The 9,426-nt window shown below is 46.8% G+C and overlaps 1 protein-coding gene and 1 pseudogene across 1 annotated transcript in view; one reads left to right on the top strand and one right to left on the bottom strand.

The window, feature by feature from the left end:
- Nucleotides 1-2,524, top strand: part of LOC105996860 — a 4,546-nt pseudogene extending 2,022 nt beyond the window's left edge.
- The window catches only part of Ncr3 (natural cytotoxicity triggering receptor 3), a 29,316-nt gene that overhangs the window by 3,881 nt on the left and 16,009 nt on the right, over nt 1-9,426 (bottom strand). The gene's annotated exons all lie outside the window — the stretch shown is intronic.

Here is a 9,426-nt window from a genome sequence, read left to right as displayed (position 1 = left end):
CTTCCTAGCCTCCATTTCTGATTTTCTGGTGGTTAACTGTATTGTTTGTTTTGCTAGTTTGTTTAACTGTATTTTTTCTTTTTAATGTCTTTTCTTTGGGTACTGGGGATCAAACCCAGGACATTGCACTTGCTAGGCAAGCACTTTGCCACTGAGCTACATCCTAGCCCTCTGGTGGTTTATTATAGGTAAAACACTCATAGATTTTCTTGCCAGGGCTGGCTTTGAACCGTGATCCTAAGATCTCAGCTCCCTGGCTTGCTAGGAATACAAGTGTGAGCCCCTGGCACCCTGCTCCCATCTCCTTCTAAATTAATACACATTTTGTTCTCTGTTTCTAGCTGTATTGGAATAATGTCCACAGACTTCCATTTCCCACCTATCCCCGAAGTGACTAGGAATTGTCTTTCTGAGAACTAGTAATCTAAGGGTTAAGAAAGCTGGCCATAGGCACTGGGAAGGTGACTCTCTGGTAGAGTGCTTGTCTTGCATGTATGAGGCCCTGGGTTCAATTCCTCTGCACCACATAAGCAAAAAGAAAAAAGCCGGAAGTGGTGCTATGGCTCAAGTGGTAGAGCACTAGCCTTGAGCTGAAGAGCTGAGGGAGAGCGCCCAGGCCCAGAGTTCAGGCCCCACAACTGGACCCCCCCCCAAAAAAAAAAGAAAAAAAGCTGGCTGTAGCTGGTGTTGGAGGCTCATGTCTCTAATTATAGCTAGTTGGGAGGCTGATACTTGCGGACCCCAGTTCAAAGCCAATCTGAGCAGGAAAGTCTAGGAGACTGTTATCTCCAAATAGCCATCTAAAAGCTAGATGTGGAGGTCTGGCTCAAATGGTAAAGCACCAGCCTGGAACAAAAAAACTAAGGGACAGCACTCAAGCTCTAAGTTCAAGCCTAAAGTACTACTGGCACTGGTACCATGGGTACACACACACACACACACACACACACACACACACACACACACACGAATGCTGGCCTGGAATGAGGCTGGGTTCAAATGCCATCTTCCTCACAAATTAGTCATATGATTTTTATTTTTGGATGGTCCTGGGGCTTAAATTCAGGGCTTGGGTGCTGTGCTTGAGCTTTTTTGCTCAAGGCTAGCACCCTATCATTTCAAGCCACACCTCTACTTCCTTTGTCTTGGTGGTTAATTGTAGATAAAACACAATCTTTCCTGCCTGGGCTGGCTGCCTGGGCTGGCTTCAAATCCTGAGCCTCAGATCTAAGCCTCCTAGGATTACAGGCACAAGCCACTAGTGCCCAGCTGTCAGGTGATCTTGAACAAATGGTTTTAACTTCTCTCAACCTCCTGGACAACCATACGTGCCACACAACCTGAGAGGAAGGCCTCAGTCAGGGCCTGGCAGTGAAGAGTGTGGGACATGGGTGCCTTGTCAATGTATAGGCTGCCCCCTGGTGGCCACAGAGCATGGGGGACTCAGGCACCCTGGGTTTTTCTCTAGCTTCTGCTTCCTGCCTTACTTTGCCTTCCCAACCATCGCCAACCCAGAGTCAAAGTAGAGAAAACTCTCTCCAGCCCGGGCAGGAAAAGTCCATGAGACTTTTTTTTTGTCGGTCGTGGGGCTTGAACTCTGGGCCTGGGCGCTGTCCCTCAGCTCTTCAGCTCAAGGCGAGCGCTCTACCACTTGAGCTACAGCGCCACTTCCGGTTTTCTGGTGATTTATCGGAGATAGGAGTCTCAAGGTCTCTCCTGCCCGGGCTGGCTTTGAACCGAGATCCTCAGATCTCAGCCTCCTGAGTAGCTAGGATTACAGGCGTGAGCCACCAGCGCCCAGCTTCCATGAGACTCTTAACTCTCACTAACCATCAAAAAGCCAAAAGCCGAACAGTGGCACAGTGGTAGATGGTCAGTAGCTAGACCCTGAGTTCAAGCCCCAGCAGAAAGAAAGAAGAGAGAAGCCGGGCACCGGTGGCTCACACCTGTAATCCTAGCTACTCAGGAGGCTGAGATCTGAGCATTGTGGTTCAAAGACAGCCCAGGCAGGAAAGGCCTTTAGATTCTGATCTCCAATAAACCACTAGAAAACTGGAAGTGGTGCTGTGGCTCTAACGGTAGAGTGCTCACCATGAGCTGAAGAGTGCAAGGACAGCTCCCAAGCCTCACGACTGACCAAAAAAAAAAAAAAAGAAGAAGAAGAAGAAAGAAGAGAGAGAGAAAAAGAAAAAAGAGGTCTGAGACCACGGCGGGGGTGCTTGCCATGGAGGAGTCTGGGGCAGAGAGCCGGTACTAGATGCTAAGTCCCAAGTCACCAGCCAGCTTATAGATTTTCAGTGGAAACTCGGTATGGATGTGAGCTCGGACTGCTGCAGATCACTTAAGTATCCTTATGTTGCAGTAATGCTAAAAGTGGCAGATCACTCTGGCCAAGTAAAGAACAAGTCCTTTGAAATGACAATTCCTCAGTTTCAGAATTTTTACAGACAGTTCAAGGAAATTGCTGCTGTTATTGAAACTGTGTGAAACTCTTTGGTTGATACAGTTCTATCATCATTTGAAAACCATGGACTCAACTTTCTGCAAAAGAACTACCTAAGGACCAAATGATATTTATCAATGAAAATATTACTTTCCACTTTTTAAATAATAAAAAAGGATAAACAGGAAATAGATGGTGGTGATCTATATACAAGTTTGTGAATGAACTAGAAGCAACTTAATTGAATGTCTTAAGGGTGTATTTGTGGTATGTGAACTAGATCTAAAAAAACAGACAAGCAGTGGAATGGAGATGTTTATGTATTAGTATAATAGTCTGAAAATTTACTAATAAAGGCACCCACTTTATAAACTATTTCACATGGAGTCCTATAAGTACCTGTGCATTAAAAATACTGTATTTGAAAAAAAAAGAAAAAAGATAGGAGGGAAAGAAGGAAGGAAGAAAGGAAGGAAGGATGGAAGGAAGGGAGGGAGGGAGAGAGGAAAGAAAGAAGGGAGGGAGGGAAAAATGGAGGGAGGGAAGGAAAGGAAGAAAAGAAATTAAGAAAGGAAGGAAGGGTTCTGAACTAGATATGTACTGAACTTGTTCTAATTTCTTTTTCTTTTTTTTCTTTTTTTCTTCTTTTTGCCAGTCCTGGCCTTGAACTCTAAGCTTAGGCTCTGTCCCTAAACTCCTATTGCTTAAGACTAGCACACTACCGCTTGAGTTACAGCACCCCTTCTGGCTTTTTCTCTAATTAATTGGAAATAAGAAGCTCTCATACTTCCCTCTCTGGATTGGTCTTGAACCACAACCCTCAGATCTCAGCCTCCTGAGTAGCTAGGACTACAGGCATGGGCTACCAGCACCCACCTATTCATCTGTTTTTTTTTTAAGAGCCAGCTGTGGACTGGTTGGAGGGTTGTGAGGTGAGGTGTGTGTGTGTGTTTCTGCTGGCCCCGTCTTTCTCAATGTTTGGCTGCTAATGAATGGCTTCCAGGTTGTACTTTTAACATCTTGAGGAGCTTCTCTGAGGTTCAGAACATCTGACGCCATCACTTTGGTAGCCTTATGGTTAGTGTCCATGCTCCCTCATGCACATCTAGAGCCACAGTGGCTCTCATCAGATTTTGTGTGGGGAGGGAGGGGGTGTCCTGGGCCTTGAACTCAGGGTCTGGATTCTGTCCGTGAGCTTCTTTTGCTCAAGGCTAGTGCTCTACCACTTGAGTTACAATTCTACTTCTGTCTTTTCTGGTGGTTAATTGGACATGAGTCTCACAGACTTTTCTGCTTTGAACCATGATCCTCAGATTTCAGCTTTCTGAGTAGCTGGGTTACAGATGTGATCCACCAGCACCTGGCCTTCTCTATTTTAACCACTGTTCCATGGTGGACTTAATGTCCACACTGACAACATTTGTAAACACTGAGATACAACTATATACAATAAAATGCACAAATGCCCAGATTTCTTTTTTTTTTTTCAAGTCGGGGCTTGAACTCAGAGCCTGGACACTGTCCTGAGCTTCTTTTTGCTCAAAGCTAATGCTCTACCACTTGGGCGCTTCTGGCTTTTTCTGTTATACATGGTACTAACAAATCAACCCGAGGGCTTGATGCATGCAAGGCAAGCACTCTACCACTGACAACACATTCCCAGCCAAATGCACAGATTGTAAATGCACAGTTTGATGGCCACCCATTGGCAAATACAGATGCCTATAGAAACAGCACTGCAATTCCCACTGCCAGAAATTCCCTCCTCCTCGATTCTGGTCAGTCTCCCTCTCTTCCCTGAAGTAAACAAGCATTGATTTAAACTTCATTCAATCTGTCTTGACCTTCCTATCAATGGAATCATGTAGAATGAACTCTTTCATCTGGCACCTTTTATTCTATTCTATTTATCCATGTATATGAGAGTAGTTAGCTCCTGTTACTGACACTCCATTATAAAACCCTGTTATTAATTCCAATGTTATTAATCCACTCATCTGATATATAATATTATTATTATTGTTGTTGTTTTTATATTATTATTTTTCCAGGCCTTGGGCTTGAACTCACGGCTTGGGCACTGTCCCTGAACTTCTTTTTTCAAGGCTAGCACTCTACCACTTGAGCCACAGTGCCATTTCCAGCTTTTTTGTTTATGTAGTACTGAGGAATCAAACCCAACGCTTCATGCATGCTAGGCAAGCACTCTATCACTAAGCCACATTCCCAGTCCCAATTATTATTATTATTATTACTGTAACAGTTCTGGGGCTCAAACTGAGGACCTGGGCAGTCTCCCTGAGCTTTTGTGCTCAAGGCTAGTTCTCTACCATTTGAACCATAGCTCTACCCATAGCTTATTTTTTTTTTTCAGTCCTAGGGCTTGAACTCAGATTCTAGGCACTGTCTCTGTGCCCATTTGTGCTCAAGGCTAGTACGCTACTACTTGAGTCACAATACCACTTCTGGCTTTTTCTGAGTAGTTTACTGGAGATAAGACTCTCATGGCCTTTCCTGCCCACTCTGACTTTGAATCTGGATCCTTAGCTCTCAGCCTCCTGAGCTAGATTACAGGCATGAGCCACCAACACCCAGCTGCCAGCATTTCCTGGGCTGATTTTGTATCACAATCCTCAGGTCTCAGCCTCCTCAGCCTCCTGAGTAGTAGGTATGATTTTCTTTTTCTTTTTTTTTTTTTGGGTCCGGTCGTGGGGCCTGAACACTGGGCCTGGGCACTGTCCCTCAGCTCTTCAGCTCAAAGCTAGCGCTCTACCACTTGAGCCACAGCGCCACTTCTGGCTTTTTTCTTTTTGCTTATGTGGTGCTGAGGAATCGAACCCAGGGCCTCATGCATGTAAGGCAAGCGCTCTACCACTGAGCCACCTTCCCAGCCCTCAGCTTTTTTCTTATTAGAGGGAAGAGTCTCACTGTCTTGCCTTGGCTGGCTTTGAAACACAATCCTCAGATCTCAGCCTCCTGGCTAGGATTATAGGTATGGGCTACTGGCACCTAGCTTTAGCTTCTGGTAGGTAAGAGATAAGAGTCTCTTGGAATTTCCTACCCAGGCTGGCTTTGAACTTTGATCCTCAGAGTTCAGCCTCCTTAGTAGGTCTGATTACAAGTATGAGCCACTAGTACTGGACTATTTTTGTTTTGTTTTGTTTTTGTCAGTCCTGGGGCTTGGACTCAGGGCCTGGGAACTGTCCCTGAGCTTTTTTTGCTCAAGGCTAGCACTCTACCACTTGAGTCACAGCACCACTTCTGGCTTTTTTTCTGTGTATGTGGTACTGAGGAATCAAACCCAGGGATTCATGCATGCTAGGCAAGCACTCTACCACTGAGCGCCATTCCCAGCCCCTGACTATTTCTTATTATGCATATACTGTGAACATTCCTTTGCGCATTGACAAATGTCTTTTCAATGCTCTAAAATGAGCTGTCTACTCAATCACCATCTGGCTCTAGATGACCCATATTCTGGATCTTGTCACTATTGAAGTCCTCAGGCCTGAGTCCCCCTAGACTCTTGTACCCAACACACATTCTGTCACACCATCCTCCTGGGTGTTTTTATACACATTCACTCAACAAACTTGGAGCAAATACCATAGACTTACCTGGGGGACCCTAGCATGGCCAGTTATTTCCTTCCTTCCTTCTTCTCTCCCTCTCTCCCTCTCTCCCTCCCTCCCTCCCTCCCTTCCTTCCTTCCTTCCTTCCTTCCTTCTTTCCTTCCTTCCTTCCTTCCTTCTTTCCTTCCTTCCATCCTTCTTTCCTTCTTTCCTTCCTTCTGCTGGGGGTTCAACTCAGATCCTTAAACTGTTATTAAGCTTTTTTTTTGCTCAAGCCTAGCACTCTACTACTAAGCCACAGCTCCACTTCCTTCTTTTTGCTATTTAATTGGAGATCAGAGTCACTTGGGGCTGGGAATGTGGCTTAGTGGTAGAGTGCTTTTGCATAACATGCAAGAATCCCTCAGTACCACATACACAGAAAAAGCTGGAAGTGGTGCTGTGACTCAAGTGCTAGCCTTGAGCAAAAGAAGCTCAGGGACAGGGCCCAGACCCTGAGTTCAAACCCCAAGACTGGCAAAATAAATAAATAAATAATGTAAAGTAGCCAGATAGTGGTCCATACCTGTAATCAGGAGGCAGATGTAACAACAAATTCAAATTCAAGGCCAGTGTGGGTTATGCAATGAAATACTATGTATAAAAAAAAGAAAGAAGAAAAGAAAACACTAAAAAACACAAATACATGAATGTAGACACACATTTTCTTCTCTTGCCTCATTCTGAGCTCCCAGTCTTCACTCTCCTCAAAGTCTAAGTGTGCAATCCCCCAGGATCCCTCTTCCTCTCCATCTCACTGACCCTAACAGGCCTTCACCCAGATATCTGTCCTGAGAGCCTTCAACCATTGCCTTTTGTTTTGTGCTCCACACACAATGTTGCCTCTTACAGAAACTTCTCCTCAATTACCCTCACCTCCTTTGCCAAATTGTCCTCCCCATCAGCACTGCTCACGTGAATCTAGTCTGCCTGCCTCTGACTCTCCTGCTTTTCAATCAATCAGCTACAAACATCACGCTGGATAGAACTGCAGGACGCCAAGAGAATGACCCCAAACCCACCAGAGATCTGTCTGATGTAGGAGCCAGAGTATGTACACACACACTCTCTCTCTCTCTCTCTCTCTCTCTCTCTCTCTCACTCACACACACTGGTATCGATCCTGAGCTCTCAGTAGATGCAAGATGGGGACCCATGGGAACAAGTTCATCAGAGGCGGCACCTGGAAGAGGCAGACATTCACGGACTGCAGTGGGATGGACAGAAGGCAGGCGCAGAGGGGGCTCACTAGCTTAGTATGCCAGGAGCCTGAAAGGAGCTGTAGCCCTCACAGCTGCACCTCCTCTCCTAGATGCTGAGGGTGGAGTGGAGGGGAAAGGGCACAGTCCAGTAGATGGAGAGAATCAAAGCCAGGGGAGCAGCTGGAAGGTGAGGGGACAGCCCTTCTTTACACCCAATTAGCAGGATCTGCTGGGGAAACCCTGGAGGGGTGGCCAGACACCAGGGTGAGAGGAAGCTAAGAGGAAGGGAGATAACAATCTGGAAGACTCTTGCACCTTCTGAGGCCTGTGATCTGGGCCTCTGGTTCTGGGCTTTCCATAGCTCCCAGTCATCTCATTGTCTCCCCCTTCTACCCAGACTTGGGCTTGCCTCAACCCCCAGCATTTCTTTTCTTCTCTCTCTCTCTTTTTTTTTGAGGGGGGCTGGTCTTGGGCCTTGAACTCTGGGCCTGGGCGCTGTCCCTCAGCTCTTCAGCTCAAGGCTAGTGCTCTACCACTTGAGCCACAATACCACTTCTGGTTTTCTGAGTGCTTTATTGGAGATAAGAGTCTCATGGGCTTTCCTGACCGGGCTGGCTATGAACCCCAATCCTCAGATCTCAGCCTCCTGAGTAGCTAGGATTACAGGTGTGAGCCACTGGCGCCCAGCTAAGTCCTGGGTCTTGAACTCAGGGCCTGGGTGCTGTCCTTGAACTTTCCTCCTCAAGGCTAGTGCTCTACCACTTTGAACCACAGTATCACTTCCAGTGTCCTGGTAGTTAATTGGAGATAAGAGTCTCCTGGACTTCCCTGCCTGGGCTGGCTTTGAACTGTGATCCTCAGATCTCAGCCTCCTGAGTAGCTAGGATTACAGGCATGAGCCACCAACACCCAGCTGCCAGCATTTCTCTTAAAAAGAAGGATCTTGGTTTGTAAGTACAGTGCACGCATCTGGCTGTGGGTGCAGTTTGTGGCCCATTCTTTGCCTTAAAAAGAAACCAGTGGTTGAATGGCAGGAAGTGCGAGAGGGGAAGTTATAGGTCCTAGGCACTCCTCCTTGCCCCACTTCTCCCTACAAGCCAAATAAGGTCCCATTCTCCTGGGGCCCCAACAGCTGGGGACACTGAACATCCTCCTGTCTTTTACACCAGTCCCTGCCCCTACTTCAGACCTAAATCCTTTCCTTCTGGCAGCCCTCTTACCAGCACTATCCAGTGCTGAGCAGAACTATTGAGTGCTTGAGAGGAACCTCCAGAACCTCTGTTCAGCCTCCTACAGAGGGAAGGAAGAAAGGGCCTCTAGAACTAGCTAAAACTGACCTTGAACTCCAGCTCGACCACTTCCGGGCTAGTGTTCATTAATGTCGAGGCTGGAGTCTCAGGCTCCTAACTGGGAAAGGAGTACTGGCCTAGCCTACACTGCGGTGGGAATTAGCAGTGAGGGGTGATTATGCCCAGCTCAGGACTGGCACTTCGGTGAGGCTCCTCAGCTAGGGGAAGAATGGTAACACAGGGCCCTCCTCATTGCTTCACAGATGAGGAACTTGTAGCACGTGACAAGCCCAGGCCATTGAGCCTAGCAGAAACAGAGGCTAGCTTGTTGAATCCCACACAACTCCTAGACCTGTGTCTCATTGCAATGGAGAAACGCTGTTGTCTAAAGGGTAAGTAAAGGGCCTTTCACATGGTACAGGGATGGTGTGGGTGCTCAGAGAATCTCGGGGAAAACGTGTGCTGTGTGTGGCTCACAAGCAAGTGACAAGACCTGGTAAAATCAACCAGTGTAGATCAGGAAGGGACTTCAAGCCAAGTACAGTGGCTCATGCCTATAATCCTAGCTACTCAGGAGGCTGGGATCTGAGGATGGCAGTTCAAAGCCAGCCTGGACAGGAAAGTTTGTGAGACTCTTACCTCCAATAACCCACCAGAAAACCAGAAGTGGCACTGTGGCTCAAGTGGTAGAAGGCTAGCTTTGAGCTGAAGAGCTGAGGGACAGTGCCCAGACCCAGATTTCAACCCCCATGACAGACAAAAAATAAAAAGAAAAGAAAAGAAAGAAAAAGAAAGGGACTTCACAGGAGTCCTAGAAAGGGCAGGGATTGTACTAGGAAGCTACAGAGAGTGACTGGTCTCAGATATGAAATGATGTAACT

Source organism: Dipodomys ordii, unplaced genomic scaffold (genome assembly GCF_000151885.1).
Source record: "Dipodomys ordii isolate 6190 unplaced genomic scaffold, Dord_2.0 Scaffold138, whole genome shotgun sequence".
In the NCBI taxonomy this organism is placed as follows: Eukaryota; Metazoa; Chordata; class Mammalia; order Rodentia; family Heteromyidae; genus Dipodomys; species Dipodomys ordii.
This window is presented reverse-complemented; position numbering and strand designations above follow the sequence as displayed.